This window comes from Rattus norvegicus, chromosome 11 (assembly GCF_021556685.1).
Source record: "Rattus norvegicus strain SHRSP/BbbUtx chromosome 11, alternate assembly SHRSP_T2T, whole genome shotgun sequence".
NCBI lineage: Eukaryota > Metazoa > Chordata > Mammalia > Rodentia > Muridae > Rattus > Rattus norvegicus.
The window spans coordinates 91,961,204-91,984,119 of NC_141544.1; the positions used below are offsets into that span (position 1 = coordinate 91,961,204).

Below are 22,916 nucleotides of genomic sequence, written 5' to 3' on the forward strand. Positions count from 1 at the left end.
GTGGAAGAGACAGCCTCAGGACCCAGGGTTCTTCTAATACCTCATGTTAGACATGGGGCTTGGCTGGCGGTGTCCATCTTCCTCTCCACTACTTTCCCTTCAGAAGCCTCGTTACTCTAGGCTACTGATCTGTAACGATCTCTTTTGTAGAAAGCCCCTCTCCTTTCGCTTCCTCAATCAGCAGGCAACCCAAACGAATGCCGCTTATTCCAGAAGTCAGCACAAGAGCCAGCCATGCTTCGTTTCCTCTCTGCTCAAGTTACCGTTTGTCTTAGTCCCTTTGGCCTGGGTCACTGACAGATGACCGGCATGCCTGGTTTTACGATTCTGGAGGCTGGGAGGCCAGAGCCTAAGGTGTCTGTAGTTCCAGCGAGGACCCCTTCCTGGTTCTCAGAGTAGAGGGGTGAACACATTCCCATGATATGCTACTAGTCTCCTTCAGTTGGGATTTGCCTCATGACCTAATCGCTTCCCCAAAGACCTACCACTAAATAGTCAGTCACCTTCAGAGGTGGGGTTTCAACCTAGAGATTTGGGGAGGACACAGCATAATGGAGGACCATCCAATCCTCTATTCCACCTACTCTCTTCCTCTCTGGGAAAACAATGCTTGTTGTCTTCCTCAAAGTAGGCTATTTATCTATGTTTCCTCCTTCTAGGGCTGAGAAACACTTGAGGGCAGGGTCTAAGCATGACTCACTGTATCCTCATGTGTTCACAAAGTACCTGTACTTAACAATCACATGCAAAAGAGCAGCTACATCAGCCGTGGATATTAATTCCTCTAGTGCACCTCAAGGGCCCCACCTAGGTCCTGACACAAAGCAACTACACAAGAAATAAGAAATAGTAATGTTTCTATGACTTCTAATACAGCCCTAGCATGGGTCAGACCTGCAGAGGAGGCCATTTGGAGTTACGGCTGGGAGTATGGATTCTGAGGCTAGCTTACCTTTGACTCCTGCTCAGTCACTCTGTGATCCCGGGCAGGTGGTAACCTTTACACAGAACAGCTTTCTCATTTGAGGAAACGGGCAGCAGCTGTAACCACATGGACCAGGACCTCGGATATAGATAAACATGGTGGTCGGTGCTAACTGACATTACTGCAGCCACACACACTGTCATTGCGACACTTGCCACCCATTCATCAAGGCCTCCAAGAACCCAGCTCTCTAGCATGGCGGTACCAAGGGCTATCATATATCAGACAACAAGAAGGAGAAGGCTTGTTCTCTATCTCCACCTTCTGCTTCCTGGCATTCAACCTCTAAAGCCTTTGAATCTCCAAACAGTTAAGTGGCTTTCAGTTGCTAGGGAGAGGACCAGTGGCCAGGGCTCCTAGGTTGCTTCAGGAGAGGGTCTGGTAGTCAGAAGGACCAACCCTGTGATCAGAGGACTAGAACTTCCACTTTGGGTTTCCAGAAGATAAGGGAGGGGCAAGGTCCAGAGTCACTAAGGGGCAGCGATGTATTCAATCACACCTAAGATGTAAAGCCTCTATCCTCTATCCAAACCCAAGAGGACAGCTTAAAGAGCTGCTAGGTTGCTGAACACGTTGGAGGTGTGGGGAGAGTGTGCACCCAGCAAATGCATGAAAGCCCTGTGCTCCTCTGCCATACCTTGCTTTATGTGTCTTGTGATGGTTTGCATATGCTTGGCCCAGGGAGTGGCACTATTAGAAGGTGTGGCCTTGTGGGAGGAAGTGTGTCACTGTGGGGGTGGACTTGGAGACCCTCCTCCTAGCTGCCTGAGGATGCTCAGTCTGTTCCTGGCTTCCTTCAGGTGAAGATGTAGAACTCAGCTCCTCCTGCACCATGCCTGCCTGGATGCTGCCATACTCCCGCCTTGATGATAACAGACTGAACCTCTGAACCTGAGAGCCAGCCCCAAGTAAATGTTGTCCTTTATAAAACCTACATTGGTCATGGTGTCTGTTCACAGCAATAAGACCCTAACTAAGACACATCTCTTCCATTCAACTGATCCTGAGTGGATCCTCTGTGTGTGTGTGCATGAGTGTGTGTGTATGAGTGTGTATATATGAGTGTGTGTAAGAGTGTGTGAGTGTGTATGAGTGTGTATGTATGTGTGTATTAGTATTGAGTAAGTGTATGAGTGTGTGTGTATTTGTATGTGTATGAGTGTGTGTGTATGCATGCATGAAAGATATATGTAAGTTAAGCATCTCCTTGAATCCTCTTGGTCTTAAAAGCAGATGACTGATTGCCTAAAAGCAGCTGTGGAGACCTCTGGCTGTGCATGTGGTGACTGGAAATTGTTGTCCAAAATGGCTGTAATCTCATGAGCCACACAGCTTTCGAGGCTCCCACAGCATCTGTACACACACATGCATGCACACACGCACACACACACACACACACACACACACACACACGTCTGTGTGCTGCTAAGTGTCGAGGATATGGAAACATTGGGGATTTTTCCCTGTAACCAAGCCATCTTTTCCAGGGCCCCTCAGAATGCACAGCTCCCTTCTCACCTGTGGGCTCAGTGGACCTCAGCATGGAAAGCACACAGGGAAGCGGCAACAGCTGAAGGAGAGCAGTGCCAAGTGACAGGACTGTCAAATGGGCTCGTACCCTGTGGGGAAGCAGGCTCTGGCAAGCCTGGCATTCAAGCTGAGACCATAATACCTTTTGTTATGGTTGCTATGGAAACAATTAGCTGTCTATTGCTGTGTAACAAAATGCCACACAACTTAGTGGCTTAAGTCACCACTTTCTATTATCTGGAAATGTTTGTGGGTCAGGAATTTGGGGGTGGTTTGGATGCATGGTTCTGGCGCAGGTCTTTCCCGAGGGAGTTCATGACAATTAGCCTGACTGGATCCGGTGGGTCTGTTTCCAAGGCTCAGACACTCAGTTCCTTACCAGTGAGCCCCTCCCTGAAGCAGTCTTCCTGAAGAGTACATGCTCCACAAGAGAGAGCAAGGCAGAATAACAAATGTTTCTATAGCCCATCCTTGAAAGTCATATCCCGTCCTTCCCACTACGTCCTACTGATTAGCGATGAGTCACGCAGAACGATCCACACTCAAGAGGAGAAAAATTAGCCTGCATTGAAGGAAAGCATGTGAAGAATTTGTGGGCTTATTTTTAAAACCATCCCAAGCTCTTCAGTGCAGTGTGACTGACTGCCTTGTGTGTTGCAGGCAGAGTGTGGTCGTGTGTGTAATCGCCAGTGAACCCAAGCTCGACCACCTTTCCTAAGTTGCTCAAACCACAGTAGTCACCTTACTTGTCCATCCTGGGAAGGTAGCTCAGCCCAGGACAATACAGCCTCATTCGTCACTGTGACTTGTCAGCACAGCCTGACTCCCCGCCCACCAAACCCTTGCTTACTTTCACCTCCTGTAACACCATTAGGAAGCCTTCTCTGGAGGCCAAGGCCTGTCAGGTTGGGGAGCGGAAGGATGGAGAATGGGCCTTACCACACACTCATCCCGTACTGGCCAACTGTGCCAATCCCCTTTAGACTGAAAGGGAATGAGCTAAGAGGCAGCTGCCAGTCAATAAACGAACCACCTAAGGAAGGAACGGATGCTACCCTCCAGGAGGAAGTGCTGGTCATTGTCAGCTGCTGACATTCAAACAGGCTAGGAAGATGTGGCCTTCTTCATTGTAAGCCGCGGGCCTTTAGAGCGCTGGCTCGTTTGTGTGTGGAAGGGGCTGTGGCTGAATTGTTATTGGGCAGAACTCTTGGGTCCTGAAGTTTGCATGATTAAAGATTAGTTTTGTTTAACAGTCAAATTCTTGTGCCTGAGATGGGGCACAGTTCAAAATGGTCCCGTGGAAAAAGTATGTTTGCCACACAAGAGACTTGGTTTACCTTCAGCAGTGTCTCTATTCGGCTCTTATTCTGCGTCAGGAAGCACGTGTGTGTGTGTGTGTGTGTGTGTGTGTGTGTGTGTGTGTGTGTGTGTGCCTGTGTGCCTGTGTGCCTGTGTGCCTGTGTGCCTGTGTGCCTGCCTGCGAGCATGCAGTTAATGCTCAAGGTTACAGGTTATCTAATAGGAGGAAATTGAAAAAAAAATGGGGTGGAGGCTATAACTCGAGAGGGGAGATGGGAAGACATAGAAGAACGGGGGTATGTAACAGTTAAGATGTCTGAAAGGTCATTGGGAAGCATGCTTATCAATGCCTTACTTTTCCATTGCTGTGCTAAGACACCATGACCAGGACAACTTGTAAAATGAAGCATTTAATTTAGTACTCTCCGTTCCAGAGGACGAGCCCGTGACCGTCATGGTGGGGAGCATGGCAGGCAGCAACGGCACTGGAGCAGTAACCAAGAGCTTACATCTTTATCCATAGGCACCAGGCAGAGAGAATAAATAGGAATGTCCTGAGTGTTTGAAACCATAACCTTCACCCCTCGTCACCCCTCCCCCAACAAAGTCACACCTCCTGGTCCTTCCTAAACAGTTCCACCAGGGACCAAGTATTCAAATGCAGGGGCCTAGGGGAACCATCTCATTTAAACTTCCACAGTTAACTACATACCTGAAAATATCTATAATATGCATAAGTGTATAAATATTTATTCATATATGTAGTATATATTCATATAGTTTAAATGAAAATTTCCCATCTGGGCTGACAAGGATCCCTCTAAGAGCCAAAGACCATCTAACAGAAACCCCAACATCAGATATGAGAAGGAGGCGACCACCAGTTCAACCTAGCTGTGGCACCTATGAACCACAACAGTGACCAGCAAGCCCGGCACCATAACTCTAAGGACACATTAGTGGTATGCACCCTTTGGCGGTAACCGACAGCTCCCCAATTGAACTTAAGACCCACTCAACCAGGACACTATGCCTAGTCCTCAAAAATCTCGCTAACTACATGGTGCTAGTGAAATCATGGATCCTAGAGGAGAACCTACAACTGTCACTTTACTGAATACATTTTGAATGTTTGCCTTTGCACCCATAGGTAAGTGTGCCCCCCACTCAAAGTTAAGGAAACTTCTCTTTGCAACAAGTGAGACCATTACAAAAATGTGGAGTTGTAGAGCCCAATCTCAAAGGCTACATGTACAAAACACACCCACACCTCTGGCTCAGGAATCATTGTGAACGAGGAGGTGAAAAGATTCTGAAAGCCAGAGGATTGGGCGATTCGCTGTGAGATTCTTCCCCCTGGTAATCTCAGAAGCTACATCCACAAAGTCTCACCAATATGACTTCCCAACCATGAGCTCAACAAGAACAACATATATATGTATGTATGTATAAGTATAAACATATATGCATGTTATAATAATGAAAAAGGAGGCCACAAATTTATAGGAGGGTTTGGAAGAAAGAAACTGTAGGGCTAAAGGATGCAATCATGTTGCAATCTCAAAAAAAAATTAAGATTAATTCTATAGCAACAGCACGAAGGATGCATTGCTGTCGTTGGGTTATGAAGCGTAAAATAAACCAAGTGTCAAATACAGAAACAGAGATGACCTGGGCCTAGCATAAATTTCTGATTCTTACTGCTGTGCTGGTAGATGGGACATAACCTTCAGATCTTTCAAAGGACTAGAAAGTGGTAGCCCCGTGCCACAGGGAAACAGGTATCACTTGGCTGAGAAGCCTCCTAGTGGGCATCTGTGCCTTTCCAATATCATGCTGGGGTGGCAGTCAGAGACGCTGGCTGCCTTTTAAACACACACCCAAGCCCAAATTTGCAGGGCGTCTGGGCCTTTGCCCTGTTACATCATTTCACCCAGAGGTTGTAGACATAAAGCCCTTAAGCAGCCTGGAAACCATGGCTCTGAGGGTTTCTAGGGACTCTCTGACCTCTAGCTCTGAACCTACTGTGGGACAAGGAGGGAGGAAGGAACCATGGGAGGTTGGAGCGGCTTTGGGAGCACTGAGCTAACAAAGGCCACGTTGCTCACCATTGCCTGCTACAGTGTAGAATTTACAGACGTATTTGAATGGAAAATCAACCTCTTTCTAAATTCAAATATCATAGCCAGCATTCCTGGTGTTCTCAACAGTCAAATACAAACCATCTGGGGCATGAAAATAATGGCATTAACTTGCTATAAGATATTGAAGATAATAACATCCAAGTCTATGTCTAGGAAAAGAACTAGATAAACTGAAGACAAGAAAAGGCTCTATGTGAGGCCAACTTATAGATATAGAAGAAACAAAGAAACAACAACAAAGTTAGAAAATTGCCATTGGCATTCATTGATGAGTTTATTCAGGGTAGATACTAGAACACATGGGTGAAAATTTGATGAGAAACCTAATATATGATCTCTGTAAGACACTTAGGAATAATCAATGGAATATTAGTTAACCTTACAAAGAAATGTTGTAGAAACCATAGCATCTGTGCTATAGATGCCAAGATCCCCATTTGCATCCAATAGAGTGCAGAAAGAACAGTTATTCCTCAGTGTGCTTCCTGCCAAGTCCAGGACCTGACTCCTCAGAGGAAACATCAGAGGAGCAACTGACCTGTGCACATCTGAAAACCAATGTCTCTGAAAATAAGCCATAATAAGGGAGCTGCGACACATAAAAAGTTCAAAGAAAAGGAATAAATGGTCTCCAGTGTCATGCGTTCTCTCTAAGACCAGAAAGGAAAGGAGCACAAAATGTCATTGTGGCTATAGTTCTAGAAAAGATATTGGGATAATTAGAAAAAAGTGGATGTGTCTACAGCTACACATGCAAAGACTGTCCTTGTTGTGGGAGGTGCACTTGGGGACACGGTCACAACACTTTCTGTCTTTCTGTCACTTTATCTCTTTGTGTGTGTGCATGTGTGTGCATGTGTGTGTTTGTGTATGCATATGTGCACACATGTGTGCATATGTGTGTGCATGTGTGCACATGTGCATGTGTGTGTTTAGAAACAGAAGTAATAAAACAAGTGCACTTCAAAGGAGAGTATGTAGTAAATCTTCTTCACTTGGGATATTTTTCTCTATAGGTGTGAAATTATTTTTAATGGTTGGTAAAAAATTAAAAATAAAATACCCTCATGTGGGTCATCTTCATTCACATCCTAATGTGAGTTGATATAATTAGATTTCTATTGAACTTGTCAAGAAAAGAGAAACAGGACTTTCTGATTTCAGGGTACACCACAGTTTCTTTTCTGTTGCTATGATCAAATGCCCAGACAATAGCAATCTATGGAAGTAGTAACTTTAGTTTGGGTAATAGTTCCACCATCGAGGGGCAATCAAGGCAGCTTACAGCAGCTGGTTACATTGTAATGACAGAGAGCTCGGACTAAAGATATGCCTCAGCAGTTAAGATCACAGGCTGTTCCTTCAGAAGATCCAGGTTCGAATCTCATCACCCACGTGCCAGTTCACAACCACCTGTCACTCAGGTCCCAAAGAATGGGACAGCCTCTTCTGAGCCTCTCAGCGCTTGACTGTGTGTAGATATACCTGAAATGACAACACTCTCACACACAAGATAGATCTTAATAAAACAAAACCGCAACAGAGCAATAAACGCTTAGCCAGCTTGCTCCTTTGAATCGTCCTATCCTCTGCTCAGGAAACAGGACAACAAATTAAAGTGGATCTTCCCTCACCAATTACTGTGACCATGACAATCTCCCCCACAGGCTGGCCCAGAGGTCCATGTCTCAGGTCTTCCTAGGTACTGTCAAGTTGACAATTAACATTAGCCACATTAGGGGTGGAAGATCAGTGAAAAATCAGGTCTCGTTTTAAAATGTCAAATTCCAGCATCTAAAAGCAGAGTGTAACAAACCATTGTAGGTCACAGGAAGTTTAGGAAGAAAGGGTGAGTATTCGCTTACTCTGAAGGCTGAAAGACAACAGTTAGCTCTCAGTTACCTTGGAAGGTAAGTAGGGCAGGCTGCTTCTCTGTCCATTCATCCAGGCGGCCCCATTCACACTTGTCCAGCTGCCCCTTGACTTACCAGCCTGGGTGCTTCCTGAGTGAAAGTTCTGGACACCCTGAGCCAGTCCACTGGCATGTCTTTAAAGCTGCCTCCATGATGCCTTGGGAATGTATCTACAAGTCTACATTTGTAAGTACCTGGCACAGTCCTCTACTGGGCTGGGATATGTTCCTCTTTCATGGAAGACATAGATTCAGGCTCACAGCTGATCACAGAAACACGGGAAAGCGTCTGCCCAACAAAGGGCTATTTTTTTTATACCAAGGTTGTTAGGGTCGAAGCCTGGTCCCTGGCAGCCCCAGTAAGTTAGGCTTAACCACTCATTCTCAATGGGCCAATTAAAAAGCCAAGATAAAAAAAAAGCAGGGAATGGGGATTTATTTAACCTGGGCACAATGGGAAGAGGAATACATAAAGAGACCTTGTGTCTTCACTCTGGCCCACTTCCAAGATTCTAACATGAGGTTGAGGTTTAAATATGGGGGAAGAGGTTTACACACAGAGCAAGAGGTGTGCATAACGGAGCAGTCCTAGTCAAGGTCTGTTCCCGCCCATCATTGACCAATCTCTTCGCAAGGAGGTCTAACATGTCAGAGCTGTGTGAAATCTCTTCCTGGGTCGCACCAGGTGTCAGCTATTTTCCTTCTCCCAGCATAAGATTCCTCCGGAAATTCCCATTTCGAGTGACCAGTGTTTCCAGTCTGATGGTCCCCGTCAGGACTGTTACAGTGCTACCTGGCAGCGGGAATGGCTGTGGTTAATTCATTGTTGATGTTTTTCAGATGTAAGGGTCTGATCCAGTCCATAAGAAGAAGAATGTTACTGACAAGGAAATGGATAGAAGACCATCAAGCCACTCCAAAGCAAGCTTCTTCTCTTAAGCAGTGAGTGACCTGCTTCAGGGAAGCCAGCCGAGGCTACGCCTGTTAAAAATGAATGAGCGTAAATGGATGGAGGAAAATTTTGAGAGACAGCACAGTTGCATCCCCTGGCTATACTGAGCACAGTCTAGGAAGGTGATATAGCATAAACTGGTTCAAGATATCTTATATGTGCCTGCTGTCCTTGTTTTCTCACATGTATGTCTGATGTCAGTCCCATACTATATGTAAATTAAAGAACTAAGCCCACGTCCAAGTCAATAATTGGAATGATGACTGATGCTAGAGTTTTGTCTTCTGTCTATTAACGAACAGGTAACACCAGGATGCTGTCAAAAACGTGGCCGAGCTTACTCGGTCCTTCCTATGAAGTTAAAGCACATGTAGGGGGCGGGCCCTGAAGGGTACCAAGGGACCCGGAGGAAGTGTGTGCTTTCCAAAGCATCATCTGTATTAAATAGCTTAGGTCCCCACGTCTCACTATGTCTTTTGATTTGACAAGTTTTCCCAGGCGGCTTTGTGAGAGCAGCAGTTCAAGGAGCCCTGACTATTCTCAGCACCTCCTGCTGTGTAAGGTGAAAGAACAAGTCTTGGTGATTTTTTTTCCAGGGCCCTCTGGGAGTCCCAAAAATAGATTGATGTAAAAGATATCCCGAAACATCCTTTCTCCTCCTTAGAGTTCTATATTTGGACATGATTTTGAGAAGGTAAAAATAATAAAGTTGTCAGAGGGGATTGGACATCTGATTTTAAAGGGATTACGGGTGCTTGGAAATGTCATTTACCTTTATTTAACCGAAATAGCAGTGGTTTGTTTTTTTTTAAAACCATAGAAAGTGAACGCCGTAATAAAACAACACACATATGCTTTAATAGTGGTAATGGTTTCCTCCGAATCGCCAAGGAGGAACAGAATACCAGGCAGAAGGCACAGACAGCAGTGATTAGCCTACTCCGTCGTGTCAGCAAGGGAGGCCAAGGAGTCACGGAAGCGGTCTCGAGAATGCAGGGCAGGCTTTACCTAAATGATACCAAATCTCGTAGGTTCTCTTAGGAAGCAGGGACTGCAAACTAAAGCAAGTCAAACCCACTCACCGGCTGGTGTCCTTTATTTCATTCTTTCACACTCGGGAACACCTGACACTGTCACACCCTCTTATCGATCCCATGTTAATTTGAATTATGATGTTCTTTCTGGTTACATGCAGCGCAGACCTTGTCACCATCTTCAAACGAAGAGCGGTATTTTAAAATGTGCTTAGTTTTAGTTTTTAGTACAGTATGAACAGCTATCACCTACGCAGACCAAAGCTGCTTGGGACATCCTAGATAAGTTTTAGACTATAGAGAGGTCCTGAGACTAAAACGGCTAAAGCCGTTTAGGAGAACTGCCGCAGTACAGTGCTGGGTGCTTGGTATGTGAAATGCGCGGGTCAGAAGCCACAAGCAAGAATTCCCTGCTGCTTTCTACCAACCCATGTGTGGAATGTGTTCCCACCCCAGTGCTGAGAGGTTCTAGCTCTCCATCTGGGTCAGCCATGCTGACAGAGGGCCACTTTTGCTTGCTTGTGTCAATGACAAGCAAGAAAAGGAGTCACTGTCCTGACTGTGTACGAAGAAGAGGTCCAGCAAGGGCAGGGAGGAAAATGGTCGACAGCCACTTTTGGACATAAATGGAAGGTAGTGGTCATGGTCTTAAGCCTCAGACTCTTGAGTGGTAGAAGCCTGGATGCCACTTGAGGCAAACCGTGTGGCCCAACACAGCTGCGACCGTGAGGAAGGGGCTTTGAATAGGGCTCGAGGAGGGAGCCTATGTATGCAACCTCTGTATGACCTGCAACTGTGCCCTTTCATTCCCTTGTTATGATGTCCCCATCCCCCAAATAAAGAGCAATCAGAAAATACAGAATGCAAAGCTGCAGGAAGTGTGGCCTGTGAGGCCACTGTGGTGACACCCACTTGCCCTCTGGAGGGCTACTTTGGCGATGTCCCCATTACCCTCTGTGAGACTGAAGTACCCTGTAGAAGAACCAATTTAAACTTATTCCCGACTAGCTTACAAATAAATGAGACTCAGAATATGGTTATTTTATTCGGCTTTGACAATGACTGGGGGTAACCCCAAATCTACTCTTCTAACTGCTGTCCTGGCTACCTCCCCAGCGGTGTACCCCAGATACTTGCTGTTTTTCTTGGCCACATGCTCACGGTCCATCTCCCCTCATGGCAGCTTCCTCTTCTCTTCTCATTCTTCCTCCTCCTCTTTCTTCTCCATCCCCATCCCCCAACCCCAAACCCACCTACCTCTAATCCTTCTAGTAATTGGCTGTAGCCAATTTTATTTAACCAATAGTTTTAAACTGAGGAACAAGGTTTGCACAACCAAAGCTTGTAAACAAGAGAATTCATGTAGACCTAGACTTTGGGTATAGAATTTAGCATCACAATACATAGCAGCAGACTAAACTTCAACAGCACCCTGTCTTCCAGTTAAGAGTTGGGACTCTTAAGAACTGGGGGCAGCAGTTGGTCCCCTAAGCATTGTCCTCAATCAGGGAGATCCTGGCATGCATTGCAAATTAGAGGAAAAAATCAGGGGATGGGACTTATGAGTACCTGACTCCCTTGCCTCAACATGGGACACTAAAGGATCGTGTCAACTGCAGGGATGTCTACAGTAGATGCATCTTCTGCTGTGACTCCAACGCAGTCCTAGCCTTTCCCGCTGCTACCATAGATCCTCAGTGAGATGAACTTGAGAAGGCCACCCCCACGCTTTACTGTCAGAATCCCCCCCCCATGTCAACGCTATATAGTTTAATGCGCGTGTGTAAAAGAAGTGCTCAGCCATGAATGTGCACACGGGGGTGCTCAGGTGTGAAGGATAGGGTTGTTGGTGTTAGTTGTTTCCCTTGGTCATTCCCCACCTTATTCATTGAGGCAGGGTCTTTAAATGAACACAGATATTCCCCATCAAGAGACAGTGCAACTCTGCAGCTTACCTCAGGGTCTCCTGTCTCTGCCTTCTGAGTCCAGTCATTGCCAGTTTGTCCTGAAGCCCATTTGGCATTATGTGAATTCCAGGGGTCTGAACTCTGGCCTTCAAATGTCTGTGGAAAGCATTTATCCACTAAGCCATCTCCCAGCCCTCATAATTATACTTAAAATTCCCACATGCAAACATATATCCTCACGCTTGCACGGTGAGCGCTTTGTTCACTGAAGTATCTCCCCAGATCTGCAGAAATATTAGGCAAAATTTAAAAACGTTGTGTTCAGGTAGTTTGGGAGCTGCTTGAGTAAAGAGCAAGTTTCCTTATAATGAAACATTTGGGGTCTGTAAAAAAATACTGTTCTGAGAGTGAATCTCCAGAAGGACCTTTTTAGTAGAGAATTCTTTAAATTTTTGTGTGTATAGTGTTTTATCTGTGTATCAGGTATGAGCAGTGCTTACAGAAACCAAAAGACAGTGGTGGATCCCTTGGGGCTGGAGTTACAGATGATTGTGGATGCTGGGAATCAAACCCAGGTCCTCCAGGGAGGATAGCCAGTGAGTGCTCTTAGGCACCGAGCCATCTCTCCAGCCCAGTAAATAAAATTCGTCTTGAAGTCATGAATTTAATTTTTTTCACATGTTCTCTCGTTTCTTATGTACCGGTAGGACTCTAGCCCCACAGGTTGTAAGCACCACTTTGCCTGCCCCACATCTGAGACATGCCTTCCAAACCCATTGGATGAACAGAGCCATTCAGACAGCTGAGTGATCCATGCTGGCTACGAGAGCATCTTTGTGCTGCAGGCCATTCTTGTCCAGTCAGTGTACGAACCCTTCTTCCTGCCTCTCGGGTGAGCATCTTTGTCTTGATGTTGACAGTCCTGCACACAGAGCTGTCCCCTCAGCTGCTGCTCACTGTGGCCTCAGTGTCTCCCCATCTGGCTGCCAGGTCCCATGCACTGGGCTCTTCTGAAGCAGTTCTCTACACATGCTTTACATGCCACTGCCTGTGGAGCTGAGGAAATGGAACTCCACAGGCGTGTACTATGCTTAGTTTATGTGTTCTGCCTGTATCTGCACCATATGCATGCCTGATGCCCACAGAGGTCAGCAGAGAACGCTGGATCCCCATGTCATTGGTGTTTCGGGTGGTTGCAAGCTGTCATGTGAATGCTGGGGTCTTCTGCAAAAGCAGCAAGTGCTTTTAACTTCAGCACCATCTCTCCAGCCCCAGTTAGCAGCCATTTTGATTGGCATCTTTAAAAGTTGAAAGGGTCCTAGGGGATGTTCATTGTGTGTGTAAGTCGTTTATAAAAAGCTGTTTGAGCTGATATCTACATTTGCTTTTAATAAATTGCCAAGTAGCTGAGAATTGAAAATCAATTTAAAGAACTCCACACTGCCTCAAAATTGAAGTCAACATTTTGAAACATTAGCACACTAGGATGTTGGCTACAGCGGTTTTTTTTTTAAATGTTTCTGAAGATTAATTATGCTGAACCAGTAGAAGTCTTTAATGGATTAGGGAGCTCCTCACATGCCCAGCCCACAAGTACCCTTTAGAGAAGGGACTCTGATGGACTTGTTTCTGCACCAATTGCTGTGGCTCTTATCAGAGGAACCATGGGGTGCAATTCTGACCTCACATGAAATACAAGGAAGGCTAAATACTGCGAGGAAAGTCGGCATGCGTCTCCCTAGTGGAAGCATTCCATTTGGATGGTAGCCACCTGACTCAGTCAAATTTTCTATTTTAGGAAATATAAATGTCAGATCTCCTCTAGTGAGGGCTATAACCCAAACAATACTGAACTTTTGTTCTCAGCTTTTGTTCTGGTTTTCCATTAGGTCTGGTGTACTCAGTCTTGGGGGGGTCATGTGGACCAAAAGTTAAGGTGCACCAAAGGTGGTGATTTTTGTCACTCTGCCAACAGGAGTCTTCAAAGAAATTCTCTATACCAAAGGGAGGCTCTGTGGTTACCAGGAGACCCGAATGATATAGCAACTAACCATTGAGTGGTATGCAAGAGGATGGGGTGGCTGTAAGAGCTGGATTCACACGCCACTGGACTGAAGGATGAGACAATTTGCATCTTTACACTAATGAAGGATTAATAAAGCCTCCTGTTTTAGTCTCAGAATCCAGAGAAGTAGCCACCAAGACGGGTGGCTTTGGGGCCATTGACAGATGCTATTTGGTGTGAAGTGGTCCTGTGAGCACAGTGTACTTCTAATGATGAGGTGACTCCACCTAGGAAATAAATCAACTGGCCCTGACTACACTGCTGCAGACGGGTAAGCCCGGCCTCATGTAGGAAGGATTTACTTAGGATGTGTTGTTTTGCAGGCAGCTGCAGAACAAGGTCAAAAACTGGTCAGATCCAGAACTTAGGTGGAAGCTGAATTCTTGGACACCAGTGTTTGCAGTTGATGCCATGGTCTGGACTCTCCAAAATGAGCCATTGTGAAAACTAGACTGTTATCCTGAGAAGTGTGAGATGTGCCGTGGTTAGAAGATTCCCACTGCTCTGGTTTAGATTGATGATGTCTTCCAAAGGCCCATGTGCTTGAAGGCTTGGCCTCGGACTTGTGCTAGTGGGAAGGAGCAGTGTGCACTAGGAAGTGACCTCTAGTGAAAGGAAGTTACGTCATTGGGGTTGTGCCTTTAAAGCAGGTAGTATCTTCGAACTCCGGACCTCTTTCTTACTTCCTGACCATGGTACAGAGAAAAGGTCTCCATGGCAACCTTTGTGCACTTGACAAACTCATCCAGTGTAATGAACTGCATCCTGCTGCCCAGCATGATGAGGCTAAGCTAACCCTAGACCAAAATCTCTCAAACTCAGATCTCAAGACTAAACTACCAGCACTTAGTCAATCCCCTTCTGCAGTAGCATGCAGCAGGTCTGCTTCCCTTCATGCTGGATGTGTGCACACTCCTTCAAAGTAGCCTTTACTCCTTCGTGGGTGATTATCTCAGTATGCGGTCACAGTAATGGGACCCTGTAACCTTTCCCAGATGCAGGGGTCTTGCTTCAGTAGCTCAAGACCTTAAGCACCCAACCATCCACGGAGAAAATGATCGCCTTGACATCTATTTAAATAATGATGCCTAGGCTGTCCATAAATACCATCTTTCAGCCTTTATGCCTGTCAGCCGGATCCTAACCAGTTAGCACCTTCTCCCAAAGAAATGCCTACCCTGTGTGTTAAAGAAAGATGTGTAGTCTTTTCCTTTATTTACTTTAAGCGGACTGGCTGTGCTGTCCTATGCATATATTTATAGCCGCTGGCCTACTCTACTTTGACCTAAAGAGGCTGGATGATACACAGGGGCTGCTGAGAGCACACAGGCACATAGACACATGCTCTGACTTCTCACTCTCCACCGTGACATGGCTCTAGAACAGCGGCACTCAACCTTCCGAACACTGTCACCCTCTAACATAGTTCCTCTTGTTATGATGTCTCTCAACTATAAACTTACTCTCTGGTGTGACATTCTTACTCTAGAACAGTGGTTCTCAAACTTCCAAATGCTGTGACTGTTTAAGGTAATTCCTTGCGTTGTGGTGATCCCTGTTCATAAACGTATTTGGTTGCTTGCTCATATCTGTAATTTTGCTACTGTTGTGAATTATAACGTAAATTCATGTGCACAAGTTGAGAACCACTGCTCCAGAAACTGATTTGTGGCATCAGTAGAGCAGTGGTTCTCAGTCTGTGCACCGGGTGCTGCCTCTAGACGGCTGCCACACTTTAAAAATGCGTTTTTTGTTGTGGGATAGGAGGCAGAAAGATCGTAAGAATCAGAGGATCTGGGAGTTTGCTGTGAGTTTCTGCCTCCTAGCAATGTCAGAAGCTACATCCATCACCAACATGACTGCCCAAACATGACCTCAGCAATGACAACAGCAACATTTTACATGCCAAAGTGGGGGGAGAAAAGTCCAAGAGGCCCACCTTACACAAAGAACTAGAGACAAAGAAGAGATGCTGAGAGTGGGAGAAATAGTTTCCCCAAAGGAAGAGCAACACCAATTGCTTATCCAACACCAAATGGTCAACTCTCACATATACAAGTAACAGTCTACATATTGAACAGGTCGTATTTAGGAATATGTATGTATAAACACATTGTCATGATTTGAATATGCTTGGCCCAGAGAGAGGCACTATGTGGAGGTGTGGCCTTGCTGGAATTGATGTGTCATTGTGGGTGTGGTCTTCGAGACCCTCATCCTAGCTGCCTGGAAGTCAGTCTTCCATTAGCAGCCTTCAGCTGAAGATGTAGAACTCTCGGCTCCTCTTGCACCATGCCTGCCTGGATGCTGCCGTGCTCTTGCCTTGATGATGCTATACTGAACCTCTGAACCTGTAAGCCAGCCCCAATTAAATGTTGTTCTTTATAAGACTTACCATGGTCATGGTGTCTGTTCACAGCAGTAAAACCCTAAGACACACATGTTTATATGCATGCAGAAACAATTAATGAACAAAGATGCCTATAATGGAGGAGGAATGTATGGGTGGAAAGGGAAGAAGGAGATGATAGAATAATATTATAATATTAAAAAATGTGTTCTTGTGTTTTCAGTGAAGTGTCAAAGGGATATATGCAAGTGTCAAAGGGATTCTGGAATCCCACATCTATGTTGATGCAATACCTGCTATGTGGTTTTTCTAAGAGAAGAATTGGGCTAAACATCCTTAGACACGGTCCAAGGAAATGTAAGGCCAGGAGTGAGGCCGTATGAGATCAGGGCCTCAGTTGACTAGGAGTTTGCTTCTAGGGATAAATCCTTTTGTTTCTATAGGGAAGAGGAAAGACTCACCAAGGAACACACATCAAACAAAGCTTGACTGACATTCTCCCTGTGCTTTCCTTTCAGGCAGTTGTGAATGATATGAAAACATTCTACAACATTTGCTGTGGACCTCCATCTCTTGACACTGAGAGAATCCTTGAGGATGCCCCACAGGACTGGCTTAACACGGTCCCCCATCCCAGGGTATCGGAGTTCCGAAGTTGAGATGTTTACAAGGGCCAAGTGGACAGCATGAATGAATGAAGACCTGGTATAAGAAAACGGTTACAGCAGCTGACATTCAGACTCTGAGACCGAGAGGCACTGTGTAGCTGGGACAACTGTTGAGACCCGAAGGGATGGATACCACTCAGATCCAGCAGATTATTTCCATGAAGGCCCAGCACCATATTTTGATTTTTCTAGGAAAGGGTTCCTATTCTTAAACATTGTTAAGTAAAATTCTTAAAGTTTTACCTTACAGAATGCCATAAAATGGATAAAACACGGGGTGGTAGTGGAACAAGCCTTTAATCCCAACACTTGGGAGGCAGAGGCAGGTGGATAGCTGAGTTCAAGTCATCCTGGCCTACAGAGTGAGTTCCGGGACAGCCATGGCTACACAGAGAAACCCTGTCACGAAAAACCAAAATGGCCACAAGAAAACAAAACGAAAGCAAACAGCCCTCCCCCCTAAAAAAAAAAGAACTGAATAAAATATTCTGGGGACTCCATTCAGTACTTAGGCCTTGGCATCTGCCTATGCATTTCAAGTCCTGTTACGGTAACAAAACACCTGAAACAATTAACTTACAAAGAGAAAAGCTTAGTTTCCATTCATAGTTCTTGGGGTTCCACGAGTGCATGGCTGCATTGTTTTGGGATCTCAGTGGGGGGACAGATCATGTCATGTGCCAACAAGGAGAGAAGGGAAGAAAAAGACAGGGTCCCATAATAATCTACTTCAGACTCAGGCTTCCCAAAGACCTCGGGGTACCTCAAGCTTCTACCACATCCCAGCAGAGCCTTTAGCTCGTGAGCCTTTCAGGACACTTAACAACCAAACCCACCAGGACTAACTAAGTCTTAGGATTCTGTTTGTGTTCTCAAAGATTTGAGAGGGCAAAGAACACTTTGTCATACCAGAGCACTTGTGAGTGCCCACATCTGAACAGCCCTTGTGAGAACAATCAGAACAAGCAGGGGTTCCACAAGCTTAGTTTCCTCATTCACAGAAGAAACAGCTCCCACCCCATCCACAGCAGAATGCTGTTGCTATAGGTGGCTTAAATTTCATTAAGATGCTCTGAATAAAATGTCCCTTATACAAAATGTTATAAGCATCAACACATTAAAAAGGTGCCATTGGGTACAAGTGTCCTAATCCTGATACCCTGCGGGGCTGAGGCAGGAGGACTATAAATTTCAGGTCAGCTTTGACTGTACAATGAAACCCAGAGTCACAAAATGGGGAAGGAAATTTGAAATAGAGAAAATTATAGAGAAAAGAACCTGCTATAATCAAATAATCTGGGTGAATATGAAATAGTGTTTATATTTTGTAAATATGTAATTATATATGTGATTCAGTGTTTAGTACACATGTGGTATACTTTTAAAAGTTGAGTTGTTCTCTGTAACACTCCTTAGGTTTACTTTAGGTTTACTGTGAACGTTTTTTTTTAATTGGATATTTTATTTATTTACATTTCAAGTGTTATTCCCTTTCCCAGTTTCCCCTCTGCAAACCCCCTATCCCATCCCCTCCATACCCTGCTTCTGTGAGGGTGTTACCCCATCCACCCGCCTACTCCTGTCTCACCGCCCTAACATTCCTCTACACTGAGGCATCAAGCCTTCACAGGACCAAGGGCCTCCCCTCCCACTGATGCCTGATAAGACCCCTTCAGCTCCTTCAGTCCTTCCCCTAACTCCTCCATTGGGGTCCCTGTGATCAGTCTGATGGTTGGCTTCGAGTATCTGCATCTGTATTCTCTGGCAGAGCCTCTCAGGAGAGAGCTGTATCAGGCTCCTGTCAGTATGCACTTGGCATCTGCAATAGTGACTGGGTTTGGTGTTTGCATATGGGATGGATCTCCAGGTGGGCAGTCTCTGGATGACCTTTCCTTCAGTCTCTGCTCCACTCTTTGTCCCTGTATTTCCTTTAGACAGGGGCAATTAAAATTTTGGAGATGGGTGGGTGGCCCCATTCCTTAAATGGGGACCATGCCTAACCTTTGGATATGGTCTTGATAAGTTATCTCTCCCCTTTGTGGGGTATTTCAGCTAATGTCATCACCACAGTGTCCTAGGAGGCTCTTGCTTTCCTGGCATCTGGGACTTTCTGGTAGCTACCCCAGTTCCCCATCCCCCCTTTGCTACACCTCTGTTCATTGTCCTGACCCTCTGTGCATCTCCCCCATCTCCTCCTATACCTGATTCTGGCCCTCTTTTTCCCCTCCCCCTCCTCTCTTCCACCCAAGTCCCTCCCACCCTCAACTTCCCTTAATTATTTTGTTCCCCCTGCTAAGTAGGACTGAAGTATTCACTCTTTGGTCTTCCTTCCTCTTGAGCCTTATGTGGTCCATGAGTTGTATCGTAGGTATTTTGAGCTTTTTGCCTAATATCCACTTATAAGTGAGTACACACCATGTGTGTTCTTCTGTGACTGAATTACCTCACTCAGGATGCTATTTTCTGGATCCATCTATTTTGCCTATGAATTTCATGAAGTCATTGTTTTTAATAACAGAGTAGTATTCCATTGTGTAAATGTACATTTTCTGTATCCATTCCTCTGTTGAGGGACACCTGGATTGTTTCCAGTTTTGGGTTATAATAAATATGGCTGCTATGAACATAGTGGAGCATGTTTCCTTATTACATGTTGAAGCATTTTGGGGGCATATGCCCAGGAGTGGTATAGCTGGGACCTCAGGTAATACTATGTCCAATTTTCTGAGGAACTGCCCGACAGATTTCCAGAGTGGTTGTACCAGTTTGCAATCCCATCAACAATGGAGGAGTGTTCCTCTTTCTCCACATCCTCGCCAGCATCTGCTATCACCTGAGTTTTTTATCTTAGCCATTCTAACTGGTGTGAGGTGGAATCTCAGGGTTGTTTAGATTTGCATTTCCCTGATGACCAAGGATGTTGAACATATTTTTTAGGTACTTCCCAGCCACTCAATATTCCTCAGCTGAGAATTCTTTGTTTAGCTCTGTACCCCATTTTAATAGGGTTTTTTGGCTCTCTGGAGTCTAACTTCTTGAGTTCTTTGTATATTTTGGATATTAGCCCTCTATCAGATGTAGTATTGGTAAAGATCTTTTCCCAATCTGTTAGTTGCCATTTTGTTCTATTGACAGTGTACTTTTCCTTATGGAAGCTTTGCAATTTTATGAGGTCCCATTTGTTGCTTGTTGATCTTAGACCATAAGCCATTGGTGTTCGGTTCAGGAAATTTTCCCCTGCCCCCATGTTTTCAAGGTTCTTTCCCGCTTTCTCTTCTATTAGTTTCAGTGGATCTGGTTTGATGTGGAGGTCCTTGTTCCACTTGGATTTGAGCTTTGTACAGGGAGATAAGATTGGATCAATTTGCATTCTTCTACATGCTGACTGCCAGAAGAAACAACACCATTTGTTGACCATGCTCTCTCTTTTTCCACTAGAGGGTTTTAGCTTCTTTGTCAAAGATCACGTGGCCATAGATGTGTGGGTTCATTTGTGGGTCTTCAATTCTATTCCATTGACCTACATGCCTGTCTCTGTACCAGTACCATGCAGTTTTTATCACTATTGCTCTGTAGTACAACTTAAGGTCAGGGATAGTGATTCCCCAAGATGTTTTATTGTTGAGAATAATTTTCAATATCCTGGATTTTTTGTTATTCCAAATGAATTTGAGAATTGCACTTTCTAATTCTGTGAAAAACTGAGTTGGAATTTTGATGGGAATTGCATTGAATTTGTAGATTGCTTTTTGCAAGATGACCAATTTTACTGTATTAACCCCGCCAATTCATGAACATGGGAGATCTTTCCATTTTCTGAGGTCTTCCTTGATTTCTTTCTTCAGAGACTTGAAGTTCTTATTGTACAGATCTTTCACTTGCTTAGTTAGAGTCACCCCAAGATAGTTTATATTATTTGTGATTATTGTGAAGGGTGTTGTTCCCCTAATTTCTTTCTCAGCCCATTTATTCTTTGAGTAGAGGAAGTCTACTGATTTGTTTGAGGTAATTTTATATCCAACCACTTTGCTGAAGTTGTTTATCAGTTGTTTATCTGTGGTGGAATCACTTAAGTATACTATCATATCATCTGCAAATAGTGATATTTTGACTTCTTCCTTTCCAATTTGTATCCTTTTGACCTCTTTTTGTTGTCTAATTGCTCTAGCTAGAAGTTCAAGTATTATATTGAATAGACAGGAAGAGATGGGGCAGCCTTGTCCAGTCCCTGATTTTAGTGGGATTGCTTCAAGTTTCTCTTCATTTAGTTGGTGTTGGCTACTGGTTTGCTGTATAGTGCTTTTACTATGTTTAGGTATGGGCCTTGAAATCCTGATCTTTCCAAAACTTTTAACATGAAGGGGTGCTGAATTTTGTCAAATGCTTTCTCAGCATCTGATGAGATGATCGTGTGGTGTTTTCTTTGAGTTTGTTTATATGGTGAATTACGTTGATAGATTTCTATATATTGAACCATCCCTGCATCCCTGGATGAAGCCTACCTGATAATGATAGGTGATCATTTTGATGTGTCCTTGGATTCAGTTCTCAATAATTTTATTGAGTATTTTTGTGTCGATATACATAAGGGATGTTGGTCTGAAGTACTTTTTCTTTGCTGGGTCTTTGTGTGGTTTACCTTTAAGTGTAATTGTGGCTTCATAGAACAAATTGTGTAGTGTTCCTTCTGTTTCTATTTTGTGGAATAGTTTGTACAGTATTGGTATTAGGTCTTCTTTGAAGGTCTGATAGAATTCGGCACTAAATCCATCTGGTCATGGGCTTTTTTTGGTTGGGAGACTTTTAATGACTGCTTCTATTTCTTTAGGGGTAATGGGACTATTTAGATGGTTTATCTGATCCTGATTTGACTTTAGTACTTGGTATCTGTCTAGAAAATTGTCCACTTCATCCAGATTTTCCAGTTTTGTTGAATATAGGTTTTTGTAGTAGGATCTGATGATTTTTTTTAATTTCCTCAGTTTCTGATGTTATATCTCCATTTTCATTTCTGCTTTTGTCTCTGTGCCCTCTGGTTAGTCTAGCTAAGGGTTTATCTATCTTGTTGATTTTCTCAGAGAACCAGCTCCTGCTTTTGTTGATTCTTTGTATAGTCCTTTTTGTTTCTACTTGGTTGATTTCAGCCCTGAGTTTGATTATTTCCTGCCTTCTACTCCTCCTGGGTGTATTTGCTTATTTTTGTTCTAGAGCTTTCAGGTGTGCTGTCAAGTTGCTGACATATGCTCTTTCCTGTTTCTTTCTGCAGGCACTCAGAGCTATGAGTTTTCCTCTTAGCACAGCTTTCATTGTGTCCCATAAGTTTGGGTATGTTGTGCCTTCATTTTCATTACATTCTGAAATGTCTTTAATTTCTTTATTTCTTCCTTGACCAGGTTATCATTGAGTAGAGCACTGTTCAATTTCCATGTGTATGTGGGCTCTCTGTTGCTTTCACTTTTGTTTTAGTCCATAGTGATCTGATAGTATACATGGGATTATTTCAATCTTCTTATGTCTGTTGAAGCCTGTTTTGTGACCAATTATATGGTCAATTTTGGAGAAGGTACCATGAGGTGCTAAGAAGAAGGTATATCTTTTGCTTTAAGATGAAAAGTTCTATAGATATCTATTAAATCCATTTGGTTCATAACTTCAGTTAGTTTCTCTATGTCTCTGTTTAGTTTCTGTTTCCCTGATCTGTCCATTGATGAGAGTAGGTATTGAAGACTCCCACTACTTTATTTGAGGTGTAATGTGTGCTTTGAGCTTTAGTAAAGTTTATTTTATGAAGTGGGTACCCTTGCATTTGGAGCATAGACGTTCAGAATTGAGAGTTCGTTTTGTTAGATTTTTCCTTTGACGAATATGAAGTGTCCTTTCTTACCTTTTTTTGATAACTTTTGGTTGAAAATTGATTTTATTTGATATTAGAATGGCTACTCCAGCTTATTTCTTGAGACGATTTGCTTGAAAAAATTTTTTCCAGCCTTTTACTCTGAGGTAGTGTGTGTCTTTGTCACTGAGGTGTGCTTCCTGTATGCAGCAAAATGCTGGGTTCTGTTTATATATC

General features: G+C 44.2%; 1 long non-coding RNA gene across 2 annotated transcripts in view; it reads left to right on the forward strand.

The window, feature by feature from the left end:
- Positions 1–17,346, forward strand: part of LOC148002683 (uncharacterized) — a 58,717-nt gene extending 41,371 nt beyond the window's left edge. For both annotated transcript variants that reach the window (XR_015633193.1, XR_015633194.1), the window contains 3 exons: positions 8,711–8,944; positions 12,471–12,655; positions 16,697–17,346. This is a non-coding gene — a long non-coding RNA (uncharacterized LOC148002683). The remainder of the gene's footprint in view (positions 1–8,710; positions 8,945–12,470; positions 12,656–16,696) is intronic.
- Positions 17,347–22,916: the final 5,570 nt, after the last annotated feature.